Here is a 25,555-nt window from a genome sequence, read left to right as displayed (position 1 = left end):
TGTGATTATTTCAAGGTATTTTCTTAGGCTCCATGCACACTAGTGTTTTTTTAAGCTCCTAGAAGCTGTTAGCATTTTTGTTCTGCTCCTAGAAATAGTGTTATCTTATTTGTCCATGCACACTACATTAGGCTATTAGCATTTTTTGATCTTCAGCGCCTAGGAGCGGAAAAAATTCTGATGCTCACATGCCCGCAGGGGATATCAGTCAGCATAGGCACTCTAGCCAGTCTGCGGCTATGCAGCCCCAAATGCAACAAACCATGATGCACTGTGTGTTTTAACAACTTTCTGTCCAAGCCAGCATTAACTTTTTCAGCAACTTTAGCTACAGTAGATCTTCTATTGCAAAGGACTACATGGGCCAGCCTTTGCTCCCCACGTGCATCAGAGAAGCTTGGCCACCCATGACCGGTTCACTGGTTTTCCTTCCTTGGACCTTTTTTGGTAGAACCTTACCACTGCAAACTGGGAACATGCCACAAGAGCTGCAGTTTTTAGAGATGCTCTGACACGGTCGTCTATCTATTACAATTTGGCCCTTGTCAGAGTTGTTCAAATTCTCACGCTTGCCCACTTTCAACACAACAAGTTCAGTTGCTGCCTAATATAGTGTATCCCACTTACTTTTCAGGTGGCATTGTAGTGAGATCATCGGCATTATTCACTGTCAGTTATCATATTGTTAAGGCTGATTTCTGTGTGTGTATGTGTGTGTAAATATATATATATATATATATATATATAGTATTTTAGTTTGCGTTTTAATAATATTTGCACATAACTTTGGCTGCTAGTATTTTTGGATCTGCTGTTCATTTTGGGGTAAATTACCCTACCCATTCCATTCACATCACACCTGAGATCTGCTGATGACCTGGCTTTGATAGCCACTGTATACTTGTACTATGCATGTGTGGATGGGTAGATTTGTTTGTATGGGTTGGGCGCTGCCTCTCACTAACAGACTTTGACCTTGTTTTGTGTTAACCCACTAAATATGGGTATAATATGATACATGATCAGAAAGGTGGACTTCTCATATCTGTAGAATCCATAATATCCTAGAAAAAAATGTCTGTTCCCCTGAAATGAAAGGGTAGCTATGCTATTGCATTAGTATGATTTTCTAAAACTGCAGCAGTTATGTGTGTGCACTGAAATGGGTTGTCCATGCATGCTGCAGTGCACTGAGATTTGTTGTTAAACGCATCACAGTGCTTGCTTTTTAGTTGCTCACAGTTGTATGGAATTGTTATGCGCTGCAGCACATTGATTTAGTTAAAGCGCGTCAGACGTGTTGCTCTTCATGAAAATTCAATACATTCTACCATTTGTTAGCACACACTAGCGCAGCACTGTGCTTTGTTGTTAATTGAAAACATAGGGCGTAAGGAACATTACCTTATTTTTGTGTTGAGAGTGCTTTGGACAATGTTGACCTAAACAACTGGTGTGAATAGACCTTTGTGCATTGCTGCAGGCAAAAAAAGGAATGCCTGGTTTCAGAAGGTCAGCTGTTTGGATTATGTGCTGCTTGTGAAATGTTCTACATTCATACATATAGACTTGCTAAAGTTTTCAAACTAAAATATATCTTCCTCTTGTGAATTTGTACTAGGGCTGAAACAACTAATCAATTATGAAATTAGTCGATTACTATTTTCATAATCGATTAATCGGCCAGTAACATGATGGGGTTACAGAAATGAAAATTAGCCCTTTAGAGTACAAAAAGAGCAAATCACTACTGTAAATATTACCGTATTTATCGGCGTATAACACTCACTTTTTTCCCCTGAAAATACGGGGGAAAATCACGGCAGCTTACCTCGTAGGGGAAGGAGGGGGACGGGTGCCACCGGAAATCACCGATCCATCATCTCCTCTCTACTCGGCTCCCCGCTCGGCTCTCCCTCGGCTCTAACTCGGCTCGCACGTCACACACACAGTCCCGCCTCCGCCACCGGCATTGGACCAGTGTTCTGTCTATCACAGGAGCTGGTCCAATGGCGATGGCGGGACTGTGTGTGTCACTGCCAACTGAGAGCCGAGGAAACAGATGGCTGCTCAGTGATTTCATATGAGATGGTGAGCTGCATTGATGGGGGAGATGGGCACAGAACAGGCTGCAGATGGGCACAGAACAGGCTGTGCTGAAGCTGCAGATGGGCACAGATTAGGCTGCATTGAAGCTGCAGATGGACACTAATCAGGCAGCATTGATTCTCACTGACCATTATTTTGCTTCAAAATGGTTTATTTAAAAAAAATATTTTTTTCCTAAAACTTCCCTCTTAAATTGCGGTGCGTGTTATATGCCGATAAATACGGTACTTTCACTGTTGCACAGTAAAAAAAAAATGAACCCCTTACAGTAGCGATTGTTTGCTGTTTTTGTACTATAAAGGGCTATTTTTTTTTAAACCCATTATGTTAAACAACTTAGGCCTGGTTCACACCTACAGTCAGGTCCATAAATATTGGGACATCGACAATTCTAATCTTTTTGGCTCTATACACCACCGCAATGGATTTGAAATGAAAGGAACAAGATGTGCAGACTTTCCGCTTTAATATGAGGGTATTTACATCCAAATCAGGTGAATGGTGTAGGAATTACAACAGTTTGTATATGTGCCTCCCACTTTTTAAGGGACCAAAAGTAATGGGACAGATTAACAATCATCCATCAAACTTTCACTTTTTAATACTTGGTTGCAAATCCTTTACAGTCAACTACAGCCTGAATTCTGGAACGCATAGACATCACCAGACGCTGGGTTTCATCCCTGGTGATGCTCTGCCAGGCCTCTACTGCAACTGTCTTCAGTTCCTGCTTGTTTTTGGGGCATTTTCCCTTCAGTTTTGTCTTCAGCGAGTGAAATGCATGCTCAATCGGATTCAGATCAGGTGATTGACTTGGCCATTGCATAACATTTCAATTCTTTCCCTTAAAAAACTCTTTGGTTGCTTTCGCAGTATGCTTCGGGTCATTGTCCATCTGCACTGTGAAGCGCTGTCCAATGAGTTCTGAAGCATTTTGCTGAATATGAGCAGATAATATTGCCGGAAACACTTCAGAATTCATCCTGCTGCTTTTGTCAGCAGTCACATCATCAAATACAAGAGAACCAGTTCCATTGGCAGCCATACATGCCCACGCCATGACACTACTACCACCATGCTTCACTGATGAGGTGGTATGCTTTGGATCATCATGAGCAGTTCCTTTCCTTCTCCATACTCTTCTCTTCCCATCACTCTGGTACAAGTTGATCTTGGTCTCATCTGTCCATAGGATGTTGTTCCAGAACTGTGAAGGCTTTTTTAGATGTTGTTTGGCAAACTCTAATCTGGCCTTCCTGTTTTTAAGGCTCACCAATGGTTTATATCTTGTGGTGAACCCTCTGTATTCACTCTCGTGAAGTCTTCTCTTGATTGTTGACTTTGACACACATACACCTACCTCCTGGAAAGTGTTCTTGATCTGGCCAACTGTTATGAAGGGTGTTTTCCTCACCAGGGAAAGAATTCTTCGGTCATCCACCACAGTTGTTTTCCGTGGTCTTCAGGGTCTTTTGGTGTTGCTGAGATCACCGGTGCGTTCTTTCTTTTTAAGGATGTTCCAAACAGTTGATTTGGCCACACATAATGATTTTGCTATCTCTCTGATGGGTTTGTTTTGTTTCTTCAGCCTAATGATGGCTTGCTTCACTGATAGTGACAGCTCTTTGGATCTCATATTGAGAGTTGACAGCAACAGATTCTAAATGCAAATAGCACACTTGAAATTAACTCTGGACCTTTTATCTGCTCCTTGTAAATGGGATAATGATTGAATAACACACACCTGGCCATGCAACAGCTGAGCAGCCAATTGACCCATTACTTTTGGTCCCTTTAAAAAGTGAGAGGCTCATATACAAACTGTTGTAATTCCTATACTGTTCACCGGATTTGGATGTAAATACCCACAAATTAGAGCTGAACGTCATTTCAAAAGTGTATAGAGCCAAAAAGATTAGAATTGTGTCGATGTCCCAATATTTATGGACCTGACTGTATGTGTTTTTTGGTGCTTTTTGCAGAAATGCACTACAGTTCATTTAACGTTCACATCTATGCTTTTTTCAGCTGCTGCGTATTTCAAAAGGGTCAAGGACTTTTCTTTATTGTACATCATAGGACACAGAGCCTCAAGTAATTACTTAATGGGTTATGGGCCTACCTTTAGGTGTTGACACTGGTATAACCAAGACAGGAAGTTGACTCCCCTATATAACTCCTCCTCCTTCCAGGAGTCCTCAGTTTTTTCGCCAGTGTCTAAGGTGGTCACGAGTAAAGATGTGCTCTGAGGAGCTCCAGGGAGGGATCCATGCTGGATTTAAAAAACCTCCACAACCGGATCCATCCTCGCCACTGAGGCCATAGGATGGTACCCGGGCCTCGCATTGAAGAACAAGGTTTTGCCTGTAAGCTTCTCTTTGAGAGCTGGACCCTAGGAACCAGGACTCTTTTTGGTTTTTCATATTCCCTAAAGTTGTTCCTGAGGGGTGCTATACAGGTCCAAAGGAGCGGAACCCCTTTAAAAAGGGCCCCAGTCTTTGAAGGTTTAACTACGCTGCCTGCCGTGATGGGTGAAGGTTGGATCTGTCTGTTGAATCAGCAGTATCCTGCAGCGAGGAGAAGGTAAGGGAAGAGGCTGGGTACTATAAAAGGTGCCTATGCTTTCCTTCCATCTTTTTAAAAGATATGCCTTTAAAAAAGTCTCCTCTAGAGGGAGTAAAGTTACACATACCTTGTTGCCTTAAACAGCTCTGTGTCAGGCTTGAAACAGCCATGTGTGGGCCCAGCAGCAGAGGGGGTTCTTAGTGAACAAAGTGGATTTCTTAGAGGAATCAAAGGGATACAGAGTTTCTGGCTGTCAGTAGATGCAGCAGTATGAAGTGTATATGTTGTTTTCACTAAACCACTTCACCTAAAGGACTTGCAGGTAGATACAGGTATTGTCTTTTAAGATGCTATATATCTCCTGGCTATATCCCTCCCCCTCCCTCCACTGAGAGGCATGCTGACAAGTTCCTCTAGTCTAGAAAGATAAGCACCAGCACCGGCCCTTATAGACAGTGTATTGAGGTTTAAACATATAAGCCTGTGATCAGGCAGTATTTATTTGTAACTCACAGCGTGCGTTCGCCTCGGCGAAGCCGCCTCCTTCTCACTGACCATGATAAGTAACAGCACGCGCGCACACAGGTTACCTTAAAAGATCCACACAGCTGAATCAGGAGTTTCGCCTGATGTCTGTAAAGGGTTGAGGGGGCGGGTCGCGAAGGGGGCATGTTTTTTTTCAGGGCGGTGCCATGTGTAAGTCATAGAGACATCCACACAGCTGATCTGTTTCACAGATAGATGGTGCTAAGGGCGGAACTCTAAGGGCGTCAATCAGGGTTCTCACCTGATGTCTGTAACGAAGTAGCTCATAAGGCTCGGTTCACACATGGGCGGCACGACTTGCAGGTCGCCTCAGCGAGGCGACCTGCAAACGACTGCCGGGGCGACTTGCGAGACGACTTCTGCATAGAAGTCTATGCAAGTCGCCCCAAGTCGCCCCCAAAGTAATACAGGAACCTTTTTCTAAGTCGGAGCGACTTGCGTCGCTCCGATTAGAACGGTTCCATAGCACAGAACGGGAGGCGACTTGTCAGGCGACTAGGTCGCCTGACAAGTCGCCCCAGTGTGAACCGAGCCTAAAGAGTCTGTTGCAGCCATGGCCACATCACACTAACAACACAGCATCGCTGGGCACGTAAGAGGTGTATAACAGGCATTTCTAGCACAGGAAATATGATTGTTATCAGCAGTTTAATACTGATTATATGATGACACTTGTCTTGTAAATTTTTATTAAGGCAAATAAGAGATAATTTGTTACCTCTGTTTTTTTGTACCTTGTATTATGACTTCCAAAGCTACTTTGAAGGTACCTAAGGTGCCACCCCCAGGAGCTGGGAAACCCAGTCAAGTTAGAAAAGCTTATTTATACCGAATGGGATCATCCAGATAAGCATTCTCCCGCTCCAAAGAGATTCTCAGTTCTCTATCCTATGGAGGAAAAGTTCACAAAAAGATGGAAAGTTCCTGCAGTTGACGCTGCGATTTCCAATGTGAATAGGAGTTTAACTTTTCCAGTGGACAATGCGCTTATGCTTAAAGATCCAACAGATAAGAAGTTAGAAGGCCTGTTAAAATTCTCTTTTTCCTTAGCAGGGAGCGTGACTCAACCTGCAATTGCAGCTATAGGCATCTGTCAGTCCTTAACCACTTCCCGCCCGCCCTATAGCGGATTGACGTCCGGGAAGTGGTTGTGTTATCCTGACTGGACGTCATATGACGTCCAGCAGGATAACATGCCGCAGCGCGCCCCCGGGGGCGCGCATCGCGGCGATCGGTGGAGCGGTGTGTCAGTCTGACACACCGCTACACTGATCTTGGTAAAAAGCCTCCGGCGGAGGCTCTTTACCACGTGATCAGCCGTGTCCAATCACGGCTGATCACGCTGTCAATAGGAAGAGCCGTTGATCGGCTCTTCCTCACTCGCGTCTGACAGACGCGATTAGAGGAGAGCCGATCGGCGGCTCTCCTGGCAGGGGGGGTCTGTGCTGATTGTTTATCAGCGCAGCCCCCCCTCAGATCACCACACTGGACCACCAGGGATCGCCACTAGGACCACCAGGGAAGGGGCAACATGTGGATGGCCAGGTATGTACCCCATGGCCATCCACATGTGCCCAGTGTGCCCAGTCAGTGCCAATCAGTGCCCACAAATGGGCACTGATTGGCACAATTATGTTGCAGTGATGCCCAACAATGCCACCCTTAGGGGCATCACTGCAAACAACCAGTGCCGTCAGTGCCACCCATCAGTGTCCATTCATGCCACCTGTCAGTGCCCATCCGTGCCCATCCGTGCCCATCTATCAGTGCCCATCCATGCCCATCTGTGCCAACTATCAGTGCCACCTATGAGTGCCCATCAATGCCACCTATGAGTGCCCATCAATGCCACCTATGAGTGCCCATCAGTGCCGCCTATAAGTGCCCATCTGTGCCACCTATGAGTGCCCATCAGTGCCGCTTACCAGTGCCACCTATCAGTGCCCATCAGTGCCGCCTATCAGTGCCCATCAGTGCCGCCTATCAGTGCCCATCATCAGTGCCCGTCAGTGCCACCTCATCAGTGCCACCTCATTGGTGCCACCTCATCGGTGCCCATCAGTGCCGCCGTATCAGTGCCAGTCAGTGCCCGTCAGTGCAGCCATATCAGTGCCCGTCATTGAAGAAGAAAACGTACTTATTTACAAAAAAATTTTAACAGAAACAAAGAAAAACTTGTTTTTTTTCAAAATTTTCGGTCTTTTTTTATTTGTTGCGCAAAAAATAAAAACCGCAGAGGTGATCAAATACCACCAAAAGAAAGCTCTATTTGTGGGAACAAAATGATAAAAAATTTGTTTGGGTACAGTGTAGCATGACCGCGCAATTGTCATTCAAATTGCGACAGCGCTGAAAGCTGAAAATTGGTCTGGGCGGGAAGGTGTCTAAGTGCCTGGTATTGAAGTGGTTAAAGGACCAGTTCACAGATGCTCTTAACGAGCTCCCTGCACAACAGGCCTGGGAATTGGCAGAACTACCTAGAGCATTATGCTTTGCCATAGATGCTATGAAGGATTCTATTCATCAGGCTTCTCGCCTTGTGCTTGTGCTAGTTCACATGCAAAGAACCCTTTGGTTAAAGGGTTGGTCAGCTTTTAAGAGAGAACGACTGGCGAAAATTTGGATAAGTATATCCAGACAATCTCTAGCGAAAAGAGTACTCTTTTGCCAGTTAAAAGAAGATATAGACGTCCTTCATTTAAGCGCACCTTTTCCCCTGCGCCAGGTACATCCGCCTCTAGGTAGGGGCGACGGCCTCCACCGTCAGACTCTAGAGGAAGACCTCAGGGTCAAACCCAGGCACAAAAGAAGACCTGGGGCCACAAGCCTGCAAAGTAGAATACCAAGGCCTCATCATGAAGAGGCATCTCCCCTCACCAAGGTGGGGGGAAGACTTCTGGGGTACTCAGAAGTCTGGCAAAGGGAGATTCAGGACAAATGGACTCTCTCCACAATCTCTCTAGGATACAAGCTAGAGTTTCAAGAGTTTCCACCATCTCGTTTTTGGAGATCGAACGTTCCCAGAGACCCAGGGAAAAAGCAATCCCTGTTGCAAGCATTAGACCGATTATTTGTTCAAGGGGTAATCATACAAATTCCCAAACAAGAGCAGGGTTTGGGGTTCTACTCAAACCTGTTTACGGTACCGAAACCAAATGGGGATATCAGACCAATTCTAGATCTGTGGAGTCTAAATCAGTTCCTGAGGATCCGCTCCTTTCGCATGGAGTCGATCAGATCAGTTGTTTCAATCCTACAAGGAGGAGAACTTTTGGCATCCATAGACATCAGAGATGCATATCTGCATATCCCTATATTTCCTCCTCACCAGAAGTTTCTGTGATTCGAAGTAGAACAAAGGCATTTTCAGTTTGTAGCCTTGCCCTTCGGGCTAGCTACAGCACCTTGGGTATTCACAAAGGTACTAGCCCCACCTCTAGCAAGGTTAAGGGCACAGGGCATAACTGTCTTGGCTTATCTAGACGATCCATTGTTAATAGACCAGTCGGTAGCCCGCTTGAAGCAGGATGTAGCCATTACAAGCAGTTACCTGGAGAATCTGGGATGGATTCTCAACCTGAAGAAATCCTCCTTAAAGCCATTAAAAAGGCTGGAGTATCTGGGCCTGATCATAGACACAGCCCAGAAAAGGGTGTTTTTGCCTCCCGCAAAGATCAGCTCCATACAGGAGCTGGTGTGGATGGTCAGGTCAAAGAGAAATCCCTCAATACGTCTTTGCATGAGGTTATTAGGAAAGATGGTAGCTTCATTCGAAGCAGTCCCCTATGCCCAATTCCATTTGAGACTGTTTCAAAACAGTATCCTGTCTGCTTGGAACAAGACGATTCAAGCTTTAGATTTACCAATGAGGCTGTCCCCAAGAGTGTTTCAAAGCCTCACTTGGTGGTTACTAAGTCGGAACCTGCTGAAGGGAAAGTCCTTCAGACCAATTGTTTGGAAAGTAGTCACGACAGATGCCAGCCTTTCAGGCTGGGGAGCGGTACTAGAGAAGACGACTGTCCAGGGACAGTGGTCAAGAACCGAAAGAACCTTAGCCATAAACATCCTGGAGATTCGGCAGTGTATCTGGCTCTGAGAACCTGGACTTCCAGGTTAAAGAATTGTCCTGTCAGGATCTAATCGGACAATGCCACGGCCGTGGCATATATCAATCATCAAAGGGGCACCAAGAGTCTCTCAGCTCAGAGATAGGTGAACCAGATTATAACTTGGGCAGAAAAGAATGTCCCATGCCTATCTGCAGTTTTCATTCCGGGAGTAGAGAATTGGCAGGCGGACTACTTAAGTCACCAGCAATTGTCCCCGGGGGAATGGTCTCTTCATCCCGAGATTTTTCATGCAATGTGCCAAAGATGGGGGACTCCAGACGTAGACCTTCTAGCGTCCAGGTTCAACATGAAGCTAGTCAATTTTGTGTCCAGAACAAGGGACCCACTCACATACGGAACAGATGCGTTGGTGACCCCATGGGATCAGTTTTCACTGATCTATGCATTTCCCCTGATTCAGTTGCTACCTCAACTTCTTTGCAGGATCAGACTGGAAGGAAAGTCGGTAATACTGGTAGCACCAGCATGGCCCAGAAGGTCATGGTATGCAGAGATAGTAAAGATGGCAGTGGAGGGTCCATGGCTCCTCCCACTAAGGCCAGACCTGCTAGCACAGGGGCTGATATTGCATCCTACTTTATGAACGCTAAGTTTAACGGCCTGGCTATTGAGACCCACATTTTGAAGAAGCGTGGGCTTTCCAGGGCAGTTATTTCTACTCTAATGCTAGGAAGCCAGCTTCTAGAGCTATATATTATAGAGTCTGGAAAGCTTATGTTTCCTGGTGTGAATCCAAATGTTGGCACCCTCAAAGCTATATTATAGGCAGAATTCTTGCCTTCCTACAAGTAGGCGTAGAGATGAAGTTGGCCCTGAGTACTATTAAGGGCCAAGTCTCAGCCTTATCAATTTTATTTCAAAGACCACTTGCTATGCATTCTTTAGTCCGGGGTTTCATGCAAGGAGTGATGCGGATTAATCCACCAGTTAAATCACCCTTAAGCCCTTGGGACTTGAATTTAGTTTTGTCAGTGTTACAAAAACCGCCATTTGAACCATTACAGCATATTTCTTTAGTCCTTCTGACTAGGAAGCTGATATTTTTTGGTTGCTATATCCTCAGCAAGGAGCGTTTCAGAATTGTCTGCTCTTTCCTGTAAAGAGCCATATTTGATTATTCATGAGGACAGAGTGGTGTTACGCCCTCGTCCAGGCTTTTTGCCAAAAGTGGTTTCAGGCCTTCATCTGAATGAAGATATTGTCCTGCCATAGTTTTTTCCAAAACCATGTTCCAAAGAAGAAAAGTCACTACATTGTCTTGATGTGGTGAGAGCAGTGAAGATCTATTTAAAGAAAACAGCTCAGAATCGTAAGACTGATGTCTTATTTATTCTGCCAGAGGGTCCTAAAAAAAGGACAGGCAGCGTCAAGATCCACTGTGGCTAAGTGGATTCGGCAAGTTTATAATTCAGACTTATGATTTAAAGGGAAAGATTCCCCCTTTTCAAGTTAAGACGCACTCTACCAGAGCGGTTGGTGCTTCTTGGGCAGTGCGTCACCAGGCCTCCATGTCTCAGATCTGCAAGGCCGCGACTTGGTCTTCGGTCCATACATTTACAAAATTTTATCAAGTAGATGTAAGGTGGAATGAGGATATTGCCTTTGGGCGCAGTGTGCTGCAGGCAGCAGTATAATTCCTCAAGGTCTGGGGTTGCCCTACGGCTTGTGTCTCCCTCCCCTCAAGTAGCATTGCTATGGGACATCCCACCAAGTAATTACTTGAAGCTCTGTGTCCTATGATGTATGATAAAGAAAAGGATTTTACACTTAAGCTGTTTTAAAAATCCTATTTTTTCAACGCAAAACGGTGATTTTTTGTGTTGAAAGAAAATAGGAGTTTTAAAACAGCTTACCTGTAAAATCCTTTTCTTGGAGTACATCATAGGACACAGAGCTCCCGCCCCTCTGTTTTATGGGGTGAGAGTATATTACTTATATTGCTTGGCTACAAAAACTGAGGACTCCTGGAAGGAGGAGGGGTTATATAGGGGAGTCAACTTCCTGTCTTGGTTATACCAGTGTCAACACCTAAAGGTAGGCCCATAACCCACCAAGTAATTACTTGAGGCTCTGTGTCCTATGATGTACTCCAAGAAAAGGATTTTAACCTTAAGCTGTTTTAAAAATCCTATTTTTTCAACGCAAAATGGTGATTTTTTTGGTTCAATATACTTCAATGGAGAAGCTGCAGAAAGGCATGCAATGCGTTTTTGCAGCAATTTGTGTGTTTTTCTTTTAATCTGCCCAAAAACAAATTGGCCAAATAAAAGCATAAAAAAATGCAAAATCTTTGTACATTCGCTGAATGAAAGAATGTTGTTTGAAATTTTCACTTGTTTTTAACATTCTATTTTAAAACTAATGTAATTTCCGAAAGAAAACCATATACACTGTCTGAAAATTCCTTTGACCAAGAAGTTTTCTATTATTTCTAAATGTTCCCGTCACTGTGGTTGAAAACAAACGTTGATTTGACCCCACTAACAATTAGAAAATCGAACGAACGTTCTTAAAATGAAATATATTACAGTCCTGTTTGAAAATCTGCAAAACAGTCTTAACTTTTTTTTCTTTTAAATAAAACAATTTGATCTCTGAGTCTGATGTTTACTAGATTCAACCTCCTAATAGTATATACAGTATATCTCTTCTGTCCGTTATTCTCAGAGTGGATCAGAGATTTTACTCCCTAACAAAATAGTGGATTTTTATATTTACCACTGCATATAGAGATATTTAGGAATAAATTGCCTTTTTTTTTTAAACTTTACATATTATTAACTAAATTATACACCACACTTTTTTTAAGGTTATTAACTAATTGAAACAATAATCGGCCAACTAATCGATTATGAAAATAATCGTTAGCTGCAGCCCTAATGTATACACAATGATAGTTCTTTTGTAAAGCTTGTATGGTAGTTCTCAGAATTTATTCTGTTACTGTGTATGAATGCATTTCTTCTGCATGTCTTCTGCATGAATGCATTTCTCATTGTCTGTCTGTTTTTATGCCACATTTATAGCATACTGCTTGTTCTGTCTTCCTTATTAAAACATGATGTAGGTGGTTATCGAGAATAGAAAACTTGTACTTTACTCTTTGGTGTGGTTATTTTGCATTTCAAATGTAATTTTATAGATAATTTGAGTACAGGACATGGTATAAGTTCCAAAATTAATGATGGAATGCTTTCAGGTTTTAAGCCTAGCACTCTAAGTATCCATTTTTGCTCAGCTCCATGATGTCAGTGAAAGTGAATACCAGATCTTCTCCTCTTTAGGGAAGCATATAGCACTGAAACTTGCAGAGAGAGTCTTATCTAATTAATGGGTTTGGCCTAAAAAATGGGTATGGATGTATTAGCTGTAAACTGTGGCAGTCTTTTACCAACTGTTGAAGTGTTGGTTTGTATACATTGTTTATTCTCTTTTTGTAGTAGGGTAACACAAGAAGAAGTACAGGTACCTTCTAAGTACAGCTGTAAAAAAAGGGTTTATTACAATAAAATCAGAACTACTCACAAGTGTAGTATGTATTCGGGCATGTACAGTAGCTCTAGCACTGTGAGAAGGTCCTTAGTGGCACAATCCAGGAGGGTCCACTGGGGGGCGAAAGTCTTCTGTCTGGTGGTTAGGATGGTCAGAGCTGGTGGGTTCCGGCACTTCCTGGTCCATGAAACGCCCTAGGTAGAGCGGGGATGACAGAGCTACTGTACATGCCTGAATACATACTATACTTGTGAGTAGTTCTGATTTTATTGTAATAAACCCTCTTTATACAGCTGCACTTAGAAGGTGCCTGTGCTTTTTCTTGTGTTCCCTTCAGAGCTACTTCTTGCTTCTTCACGGAGCTGCCTCAGTGAACTGTACCTAGATTCTCAAATGGACTTTTAGTGCTTTATGGACTCCGATTATGAGCCATCTTATGCATATCATCATTCCCTATATTGTTCATGATTTGGTCCTTTTATTTATGTCTGTTTGCATGTTCAGTGCACACATTGCGCCAATGATTACCCCCTCTTCTTGTAGTAGAGTTAAAGTTGAACTTTAGACTATGCCATGCAATAGCATTTTAAATGCTGCCACCCTATTTTCTCCCATTTCCCCTCTAACATTTTACAATAAATTGCAATAGAAATATTTTTTTCCTGTTTTTTTTTTAATTTTTGCTTTTGTGGTTCTGTGACCACAAAGCTGCGGGTCCTCTGTGCAGTGTGCAGAGCCGATAACTGGGCTTGATTCCATAGAACAGCACAGGCGCCCACCGACATTCACTGCTTTCATTGTTGTTGGAGGTGGAGAGTTCTTTAACACTAGTTGCACGGTACAAAGTGGAGACCTGCATCACATAAGGGTATAGAGAAAGAAGGAAAATTATTTTCTTAAATGTATGAAGGGCATTGGGATAGCAGCATTTAGAGGTGGGGTATGGTACAGCCTACATTTCTAGCTTTTAAATACAGTAAAACCTTGGATTGCGAGCATAATTCGTACCAGATACATGCTTGTAATCCAAAGCACTTATATATCAAAGCGAATTTCCCCATAATAAATAAAGTAAACTCTGATGATTCATTCCACAACTATTTATTCAGAAGTCCTTCAGTTTATAGTCCATATAAAAATATTATAGCAATGTGACCAGGTTGTGTAACCATAAAATGTCCATCCGAAAATGGAAGCCCCCACAAGGGGATTAGAAGCAAAATCCAGCAGGAGCTACAGTGTATAAAAGAGAAGAGAGGCGCCTCTAAGTGTAGCAATATGGTTACATTTATTGAAGGTACAACATGTAGAAACTCACATGGTTGATGAATAAAACAGGCATATCCTAAGTATGAAGGCATCTGGGGTAAAGCTGTCCACATAGACCATCCTCAGCACCGCCGGCTCTCACCGCTGTCAGTCTGCAGTGGTGACTGGGAAGACTTCCCTGCAGTAGAGCGATCTGAAAGAGAGGCTTGAAGAGCTCGTGGAGCGCAGAGTGGAAGGGATGACGTTGATGGTGGTCCGGAGGATGATGAGTTGGGAGGATGCGAGTTGCTAAAGTTGTACCTTAATTAAATGTAACCACATTGCTACACTTAGAGGCGCCTCTCTTCTCTTGTATATGCAGTTATGAGATGACACTACTTGTACATCAAGACATCGCTTGTATATCAAGTCCAAATTTATGAAAAAAATTTGCATAACGCTCTCAAACCAAGGTTTAACTGTATATCTAAATCCAAGAGCAAATGTTTGATATATTGTAGATTACCACTCTGTAGATGTAGAGACTGCATTTTATTTTTTTCTTTTATTTTTACCTGGTTCTACTACCGGTAACACATTTCCTTTCCAGGGCTGATTTCTTCTGATTCAGACTGAACATCTGCTCTCCTAATTGCCACACCATAGGCGAGGTGTTCTCCAATCCATGTAAGAGAACTGGGTAGGGCTGATGACACTGTATGGGATTTTGGTGCAGCACAAACAGTGCCCACAAGAATTTGATTTTGAAACTCACTGGATTTCTGATGTAGAGATGTAGTAAATGTGTTTTTTTTTTCCCTAATATAAACTTTGATATATACTTTAATGTTGTGTTAACACTTTGATTATTGTGGTATATAACGTATGTGGTTCCCATGCCCTTGCTATTGCAGGAGTTGGATCTTTTTAGGCTAGTGGCAATCCACGCTTGATTGTAGAGCAAGTTAGCCTCTATGTCTAATAGTGATCCGCAGCTAGGTAGTAGTAGCATTTTCTGGTCTTTAATGATATCCAGTACTTGTATGTAGTGATCAACAATTTGATAGTGCCTAGTGGTTTTCCTTTCCTCTCTGTGATAGTAATCAGTCCTTGTGTCTAGGAAGCAATTGAAGAAGGTGGCCTGGTCTGATGAATCATGTTTTTTTTTTTTTACATCATGTGGATGACTTGGTGCGTGTGCGTCACCTGGGGAAAAGATGGCACCAGGATGCAGTATGGGAAGAAGGCAAGCCATCGGAGGCAGTGTGATGCTTTGGGCAATGTTCTGCTGGGAAGCTGTGGGACCGTCATTCATGTGGATGTTAATTGATATGTACCACCTACCTAAACGTTGTTGATCAAGTACACTCCTTCATGAAAACCTTATTATCTGTTGGCCAGAGGTCTCTTTCAGAAGGCTAATGCACCTCGTGACTCTGCAAAAATGGTTCTAAATGATTTGAGGAACACAACAAGTTCCAGGTGTTGACTACTTGGCCTCCAAATTCTTCTGATCAATCCAATTAAGCATCAGTGAAGTATGCTGGAAAAGCAAATTAGATCCATGGAGGCCTCACCTTGCAACTTACAGGATTTCAAGGATCCTTTGCCGAAGGCTTGGTGCCAGATACCACAGCATACCTTTAGAGATCTTGTGTCCTTGCCTTGATGGATCAGGGCTGTTTTAGCATTAAAAGAAGGGCCTTTTTAAAGTTATGGCTGATTGGTATTTAACTGAAACTAATATTGTTGGCTGGTTTCCATTCATAACATCAATACTTGATATTTCATAAACGAGTCTTGGCGCTTTCCAGTACTAGGTAGGTACTGTCTTCTGAAATCGCTTTTCTCTGGGCCTTCTGTGTAATTACTATAGATGAGCAGTTTTTTGTTGCCTGTAGAAACGAACCTGTTTTAATTGTTTTACCTGCAGTCGTATGGTAATGGAAATCTGTTCACTATGTGCTTCCTTTCAATTCATTTCAAGCCCTGTATCTCGTATGCCATGCATTTCAAAATTAATGTAAGTATTAGCAGTACATTTAGCCTGTGCAGGGAAACCTTCTGTAGAGTTTTAATAGCTGTCAACATGAGTTTAATGTTCTCTTAGGGACATTGCCTGTGGGGTTATTATCATACTGCATCGCTCTCTCCATTTTTTAAATGTCACTTTAGGTTTGCATTGCATAAAGCAAGACCTTATACTTAAATCCAGCAAAGAATGCTAAATGTGTGCTTCAATCAGTTCAAAATGGACCCTCTAGTAATGGCATGTTTGCTTCGCTTCAATTTTTTTTTTCCCCGTGGGACTGTGTCCTCAAGGTGTCACTAAAACAGATGTTTACTCGACATGGCATGGCTTATCCACTGGGATCCTCTGATGCTTGCACTGAGACTGCAGTAAATCTGTAGCTTTACTTTCATAGCTACAGCAGGCCATCTGTATTCATATTCCCAAGCACTGTGGGTTAACTCTGTAGCTGCCTGAAATTTTTCACATTAAAAAATGTAACATTTTATGATATCCTCTGAATAAATTATTGTTCTGTATAATGTAGAGAACCAATAGCAGTCTCGTCAACCGTAACCTGATTGATGACCTTTTTTACTAAAACTTTTCTTTGCGATTGTGAGCATATTTTCGCTCCATTTAAAGCACTACTGGCCAGTTACATTTAGACCCCTTTCACATTGAGATGCTTGAAAACTGCCTATAAAACACTGAGCGCCTTTGTGGGACTTCTGAGGAGTTAGCGGTGACTTAAACTGCTGCAAGAACCACTTTGAGGCGTTGTTGAAGCGCTGTTCAGGTGCTTCCCATTCATTTCAATGTAGAGGGGCGATTTTTTTAGCCCTCCAAACATGATCCAAAGATGCTGCTTGCAGGAGTTTTTTAACCTCCCTGTCAGCGCACCACTCTAGTGTGAAAGCATCCTTTGAACTTAATGGGAAGTAGTTTACGTGAGCTTTTCAATCACTTTCTTTACGCAAAAGCGCTTTAAAAACTCCTCTATGTTACATAGTCTGGTTGAAAAAAGACACAAGTCCATCTAGTTCAACCAAACCCGCAGTGTTATTCTCATCAGTGCCTCACTATTTCAGGAGGTGTAAAAACAATATTTTCTAAATAAAAACAAAGACATGTTTAAATAATTAATCTGGGGACTGGAGGACCTCAATTGCGAGGAATGACTACAAGCATTAAATATTTTTTCCCTGGGGAAGAGACCCTTGAGAGGAGATATGATAGCGATATACAAATATCTCAACGGTGATCCCAGTGTAAGTATGAAACTTTTCAGTCTCAGGCAGTGTAAGAGGACACGGGGCCACATGATGAGACTGGAAGAGAAGTGGTTTAACCTTAAGCTGCGTAGGGGGTTTTTCACCGTCAGGGCGGTAAGAATGTGGAACTCTCTTCCACAATTGGTGTCAGCAGGAAATATTGACAGTTTTAAAAGACTCTTGGACATGCATCTTAGCGAACACAATATAGGGGGATATGGGAAATGATTATCTATACACACACACACACCTACACAGATTGAACTGGATGAACTGATGTCTTTATTCAACCTTACCAACTTATTATCCTACTATGAATGTGAGATAATTTCATATTGGCATGCAGAGCTGTGTGCTGATGTCATTTTTATTGAACAGGATGAAAGGTCCATTTTAAAGCCTAGTACACAGTCCGAAAGTCGGTCAACATCGGCTAGTTCAGTAGAAACCGGACGTCATTCGGTCCCTATGTACTGCAGTCAGTCCAACAGAAGCTGGACGTTCTGCTGACTTCTGTCGAAGGGGCATGACAGAAAAAGGTCTGCCGATCAGCTCCTGATTAGCAATCTCGGCCAATGGCTGAGAGCGCTGACCAGAGTGTTCTGGCGGGGAGGGAGGGGGGCATCACGAAAGAGCAGCAGAGAAGATCGCTGTACTAACGTTGGATAGTTAGTACAGCGGCTCCTGAGCTGTTTTTTTTTTGTTTTGTTTTTTCCAGCCCTGCTGGGTTGAACGAAAAAACTACTAGTGTGTACTAGGCTTAAGGGCCTATGCTGCACATTTGTCTGTTTTTGAATGCAGTAAGATAGACTAATAGTCAAAATCCCATTTTATTATGTTGCTGGTTCATATCTAAGCATTGCAATTCAGTGTAAAAGGTAAACTGTTTAGGCCCATTCATTTTTGTGTGTGAGATGTCTCGTGCACTGCAATGCACATGGAGCAGATCCAGCCTATTATTATTATTATTATTATACAGGATTTATATAGCGCCAACAGTTTGCGCAGCACTTTACAACATGGGGCAGAAAGTACACTTACAATACAAATCAATACAGGAGGGATCAGAGGGCCCTGCTCGTTAGAGTTTACAATCTAGAAGGGAGGGTCAAGTGGAGACAAAAGGTAATAACTGTGGGGGATGAGCTGATGGGAAAAAAAAAAAAAAAGTATAGTTGTTAGGTGTGGGTAGGATAGGCTTCTCTGAAGAGAAGGGTTTTCAGGGATCTTCTGAAAGCTAATATAGTAGGAGATAAGCGGACAGATTAGGGTAAGGAGTTCCATAGGATTGGAGAGGCTTTGGAAAAAGCCTGGAGGCGAGCATGGGAGGAGGTGACAAGGGAGCTAGAGAGCAGGAGGTCTTGAGAGGAACGAAGAGAGCGAGTAGGTTGGTATTTAGAGACTAAGCTAGTGATGTAGCTGGGGGCGAAATTGTGGATGGCTTTGTACGTAGTTGTTAGAATTTTGAATTTAATTATTTGGCCGAGCGGAAGCCAGTGCAGGGATTGACAGAGGAGTGGCAGACACAGAGCGACTGGTAAGGTGGATGAGTCTGGCAGCGGCATTCATAATGGATTGAAGAGGTGATAGACTATGTAGAGGTAAGCCAATGAGAAGGGAGTTGCAGTAGTCGAGGCGAGAGATGACCAGCGAGTGAATTAAGAGCTTTGTTGTGTCATTGGTTAGAAAGGGGCGTATTTTGGAGATGTTGCGGAGGTTGAGGCGGCAGGATTTGGACAGTGATTGGATGTGTTGCTTGAAGGAGAGTTCAGAGTCTAGGACTACACCTAGAACCTTGGCATGTGGGGATGGGCTTATAGTTGTGCCATCAATTTTGACTGAGAGATCAGGGGAAGAGGCATGGGGGGGGAGGGAAAATTAGAAGTTCGGTTTTGGCTAGATTGAGTTTAAGGAAGTGGTGAGACATCCAGACTGATATATCTGAGAGTAAGTTACTGATACGTGAGGAGACAGAGGGAGTGAGCTGAGGGGTAGAGAAATAGATTTGGGTGTCATCAGCGTAGAGGTGGTATTGGAAGCCATGGGAGGCTATCAGTTGACCCAGGGAGGCAGTGTAGATTGAAAATAGTAGAGGTCCAAGAACAGAACCCTGAGGGACCCCAACAGAGAAAGGAAGAGGAGAGGAGGAAGTAGAGTTACTAGCCTAAAGATCAACTCCTGGCAGATTAATAATAATAGAGGCACATTAATACAGTTCTATGTTCACAACTTTATATTTTTGCAAGCAGTGTCAGTTCCTAATTTTGGCTTAGACCCCTTTCACACTAGGGCATTTTTCAGGCGCTTTAGCGTAAAAAAAAGCGCCTGAAAGAAGCCTCATCTGCAATACAAATGTGAAAGCCTGAGTGCTTTCACACTGAGACCCCTTTCACACTGGGGCGTTTTTCAGGCGCTTTAGCGTTAAAAAAAGCACCTGAAAGAAGCCTCATCTGTAATCCCAATGTGAAAGCCCGAGTGCTTTCACACTGGGGCGCTGCGCTGGCAGGACGTAAAAAAAAGTCCTGCAAGCAGCTTCTTTGCAGCACGTTTGTGTTTTTGCCACCGGGCTGAGTGCGTCGATGGCCCGAGCCCTTGCACACTGCCAACGCCCGAAAAACGCCCCAGTGTGAAAGGGGTCCTAAGCTCTGCTTTACCAGCGTTTTTCGGGCGCTGGCAGTGTGAACGGGCTCGGGCTTTCACATTGGGATTGGAGATGAGGCTTCTTTCAGGCGCTTTACAGACGCTTTTTTTAACGCTAAAGCGCCTGAAAAACGATCCGGTGTGAAAGGGGTCTTAGAATCAGCCTCTTGCACTCTAGTACAGTACTCTAAAAGGGAGAGATGAAGGCAGCACAAGAAGCCAGTTGAGTGTGCATTAGTGCTCATGTGCTGAAACATGCTGATAGGAGAGAATGTGCTACAGAGAGATGACCTTCTCAACATGCATCAGATCAGGATTGGCGTTGACAACACTGTCAGCTTCCTGATTTTGAGTCCCAGGCTCCTCCAACAGTCAAGCATTTCTGCGCTATTTGGCAGGCATGACTTCCTGTTGGATCCAAACTCACAGCGCTGTCCTATTCATCCCGCCTCAACATTTTCAATATAAATGTATTACATTATAACCTTAGGAGGTTATTTACTACAACTGGAGAGTGCAAAATCTGGTACAGCTCTGCATAGAAACCAATCGGCTTCCAGATTTTATTGCCAAAGCTTAATTGAACAAGCTGAAGTTAGAAGCTGATTGGCTACCATGTACAGCTGCAAAAGATTCTGAGTGTTTAGTAAATCCCCCCCCCTTAGTGTCCAATAAAATGCTTCAGTGTCCATATTGCACAATCTCTCCAATAAAGTGCTTGTGATTAAAGAGGTTGTAATACGGCACAGGCTCGGAAGGAACGGCACCCGTGGGCCGTACCTTCAGAGCGCATGCGCCAGTGATGTCACTGGCTGCATGCACTAAAAAGATCTCCTAAACTGTACAGGTTTAGGAGATCTTATTAGTTTACTAACTCTTTAAAGTGGATGTAAACCCTCTCCTATACCCAGTGAAGTGAATATCCTCAGATCATACACAGATATAAAACAAATTTCCCTACATAAATTTTGCATGTATATCTGCTGTCTTCAGTTTTCTACATTCTTTAGAAAGTGCACATTGTGTTACAAATCTTTCCTCCTGTTTCAGCAGTGGGTGTGGGCATACATTGTGTGAGAGCTGACTGGTGGAGGAAAGACACCCCCCCCCCCCCCATAAGCAGAGGAACGGAGAAACATGCAGAGCTGTGCTGTGAATAGGCAAGCTCTCTGCTTATCTATATCTGAGTTCTCTCCCCAACATAAATTTCCAGCGGCTTTTATCTCCTGTGTCAGAGAACTTTCAGAAGTTATCATGCTGATAACAGAGGAACAGAGCAGCAGAAAGACACAGGACTTGGAGCTTTGGAGAGAGATAAGTAAACACTACAGATATATGTGCCCAGGTCAGATTTCATGAATGGGGTTTGCAACCACTTTAAACCAAAGTCTTGTTCAGTCTTTCAAATTCTTTGTGCAGCTGTGCAAAACCTTTTCTCTCTTCACATGCATCAAACTCAATACCGTTACCCCCTCAAGTGTTACCACACTCACCGTAGCTTGTGGACATTATGCTAAAGCATTAAAGCGTTTGTTACCCCAACATTTTATATTCCTGATATGTGTCTGCTGTACCTTGTACTTGTATGAAAAAGTATCCTGTTCTCTTTGTATTGCTTCCTTTGTGTGAAATCCCTGGTGTTCCTTTCAGTCCCTCTGCTTTCCTATTAAAAACTGACCACAGTAAGCAGGAGAACTCATTGTGGTCAATTCTCTAGCTGTGCTGGGAACTCAGCCTGCTCTCCTCCAATGATCAGACTTGTCCTGACAAGCCTCCCCTGGACAGCCTTTCACTGAGTTCACAGTCTAGCTAGAGAGCTGACCACGGTGTTCTCTCTTGCTTTGTGCGGTCAGTTTTTAATAGGAAAGCGGAGGGACTGACAGGAACACCAGGGATTTCGCACAAAGGAAGCAATACAAAGAAAACAGGATACTTTCTAATACAAGTACATGGTACAGCAGGCACATATCGGGAATGTGAAATGTTGCGTGAACAAACGCTTTAACTTTGTTAGGCAGCTCCCTGGCAATTATGGTATCCCACAGGGTCACTGGAGTGGTCTTTGGGATGTTAGAAGGATGAAAACATGGAATCAAAAATCCAACACTTCTTGTGATCTCTAAACTCCCCCTTCATCAGGGCTAAAAGACGAGATGGCATAAAATATTATAAGATAAATTTCTGAAACCACAAATTCTGATTAATACCATACTGGCAGATAGGCACCATAAAAACCCTGAGTATGTGTACTATACTGTACAGTAGCTTGATTGTGATTCTTATCTTATTAAATTTTCCTGTAGTTCTCAACCTTTAATATGCTAAACACCTTTTTTTATATAACAAAAGTTTAGGTTATTGTGTTCATCTGAATGCTCATCATTGCGATATTTAAACATTTTCACAGAGAATGCTGTTAAACACATGTTCTTTGGTGATTTAAGAGCATACACTTCAGAGGTGTTTTGCTCTTTTTTTTAATGTGGATGGTGTCTTCTAATTATTCTGGCACTTCCTATTGGTCAGTATTCTGGCTGGCACTGGGATTTATTTGTGCATTAGCTGTGACCTCCTTATCTGCCTTGGTATATGCCATTTATTGGTTAATAAATAAAATAAACTGAGTTATATGTACTTACCTATAATCCTTTAAACACCGGCTTAAATTTCAGATCAGGCTGACTACAGGATTGCATCCTTAAATGTCAAGGAAGTGACAAATCAAGAATAACCGAATCTAAAATCCCACCTTTTTTCATCTAATTCAGTTTATTCCTAAGTGCCTTCATGGCATCCTGAAAAATGACATTTTTATATTATTGAGCATAATGCAATGCCATTTCAATGTGTCATGTACACATGTATCATTTATTTTAATATAGGAAATCTTTCACTGACAAATGCATGCATCTATCATGAAACAAATATGTATGCTGCTCTTGTTGATTAAATGTCATTGGCTTTGATGTTTTCTGAGTCACAGACAAGGATCAAGTATGTAGATTAGGTTTCCCCTGCTCCATGCTTCTTTCAGGTTGGAGATGCAACAATTGCTAAAGCCAGTGCGTCTGAATGACAGCCAGACATCCTAGCATTTTCAGAAGCAGACCAGCCGTAACAGACCACACATATATATTATTATTATTATTATTATATAAGACAGGTAAATACTCAGCTGCTTCTGCTGTTTTTCCTCTGCTGGCTGGAAGATTACTCTCTTGCTGGTGAGTGACATTCTGCAGCATTTCCATCAGTAGGGGAGCAACATCATGGAAGCAACTCAGTATTTTCTCTGAACATCTGTTTTTAAGATAGTATTATTATTATTTAAGGTACTTGTATACATTCACATCAGTCCCTAGCCTCAAGGGGCTTACAATCTAAGGTAAGTAGTATTTATTGACATTTAACTGGACCTGTTCTGCATTGTTTATTATTTTACTGCTCATCCAAGTAACTTCTTTAGCTTTAGGGGCCAAAGAAGCTACTTGGATGAGAAGTAAAAGATCCTCTGACATTACAGAACCAGTACAGTTGAATGGACAGACTACTACTAGCGATACTAAGACCTGGATAAGTGAGAACCATCATAGAGCTACCAGTGAGACTGGTATAGGAATGTGTGGGACGGAGCATGCAAGTGTTGACAATACCTGGAAATTTCAAAGCATTGCCCTTTGGAATGATATCATCTGATAGCATAGGGGTAGAGCTTGGTGGCTGCAACAGACATGTGCAGTTACATGCATTTATACCGGATTCCCCTAAAGTGTCATTAAACCCACATTGTAAAAAAAATTATCAATAAATGCTGTTCATACTCACTCAGTGACTATGGGTATCGTTTTCTTTATTCTGCAAAAGAAAAAAAAAACTGGTTGATCCTGTTGCTCTCTATCTCCTTCAGTCCATCTCTCCACTGAAGTTGGGGATTTTGCGGAACAGTGTTGACAGCTTGTGCACATGCTCAGTTTTCAGTGGGTTTCTATGCTGGGCATTTCCTCCCTATCACATCTGAGCAGCCCATGTGACTATAGAGTCACACATGTGGGCAAATACACCGTGGTAATGACAGCCCACTCCCTCCCTCCTCCCACATGTCCACTAACCCGCTAAACTTAATGGGGGCGGGATATTACATGTAGATTGATGGAGGCTTCACCTCCCTGTTGTTATTCTAAGACACGGGCTGGAGGGTAGCGACACAGCCTGTGACTGACAGAAATCCACCCACACCATCTTATTGCCAAAAAATAATAAAGATTTGATTTTAAATATATTTTTTTATGACCATTTAAAACAGTTTATTGATATTTTAAAATAATTACAATATAATATAATAATAAGTGGATATTATTATTTATTTTGACTCTGTATTTCAAAGGCGGTTGGTTTTTATTTTGAACATGTGACAGGCAGTAGAGGTAGACGACTAGTAGCTCCTATGGCTTATAATTCCCTGCAGATAGGTTGGGAAAGACCTGGGTCATGTGACAACTGTATATCGATTAGGAAAAAAGGTCCTGAGATGTGTTTTTTTTTATTTTTTTTTTTTTATATTAAAATAATTACAGTGCCATCATCCACATACAGAAAAAAAGGATAATGTATGTGAAACAGTGTGTGTTTAGTATCACTTTAAACCTGTAAGCAATAAATATACCATTGTAATTAAACCGTTTTACTTGCTAAAGCATTTGTAATTATTTGCAGCCATTCTTATGTCAGCAACATTCCTATCAGATGGCACAACCAGAGCCTCGTCCACCATGCAGCAGCATAGATTGGTCAGGAAAATGGTATCCAAATATGGCCCCAGATTGCTGAATAGACAACAAAACCTCTTTTTATGTAGGAAAAGATGGGGCTCGCTTGCTGTTAGATCTATTTTTTTAAATTAGCAATGGCTCTTGCTTTACTGATATCATACATCAAATTGTTGTACTATTTCTTACTACCATTATGAATTTTATTGCTTTTGTAAGATATAAACCCTTATTATAGAATGTATGGTTTTGGATATAGAATGACTCATTCGTCTTTGTTGTTTCCCATTTTAATAGGATTTCTCTGTATATCAGCTCCTACTGTGTTGATGTAGTTTTGAATTATTACTGCCTATATAGCAGTACAGGGTGTTTGTGGAATCATCTATCAGCACTACTGTGTATTTATTTGTGTTGTGTATGTTTGCTTGCGAGGGAAATATTTTAGTAATGGCTGCGATTCTATGCCCAGAGCCAAAGGGATAATCTAGGCAAGTGGTCCTCAAAGTGTTCTGTTTCAAGGACCACTGCAAGTTACAAATGTGGTGGGCCACCCAGAGTTAAATTGGGAAAAACATTTCTTTTAAACATAATTAAAAAAAACACTATCTATTAGCTCACAAGATAGTATTGAGGTACCTTTGGCAACTTTCTTGTGCTCAAGACATCTGGAATGCCATGTTGCATCTCTTGCTTAGCTGGTGGTCCCTGTATACAGCTACCTGCATCCCCCAGAGAGAACAGGTGTTTTTACATGTTGCACGCAGTAATGTT

At 42.5% G+C, this 25,555-nt stretch overlaps 1 protein-coding gene across 1 annotated transcript in view; it reads left to right on the top strand.

Moving 5' to 3' along the window:
* Positions 1 to 25,555, top strand: part of RNGTT (RNA guanylyltransferase and 5'-phosphatase) — a 543,333-nt gene that overhangs the window by 92,850 nt on the left and 424,928 nt on the right. The gene's annotated exons all lie outside the window — the stretch shown is intronic.

The sequence above is a fragment of the Aquarana catesbeiana genome, linkage group LG04 (assembly GCF_042186555.1).
Source record: "Aquarana catesbeiana isolate 2022-GZ linkage group LG04, ASM4218655v1, whole genome shotgun sequence".
NCBI lineage: Eukaryota > Metazoa > Chordata > Amphibia > Anura > Ranidae > Aquarana > Aquarana catesbeiana.
Note: the sequence above shows the minus strand (reverse complement) of the source record. Positions and strands in the feature narration are given on the sequence as shown.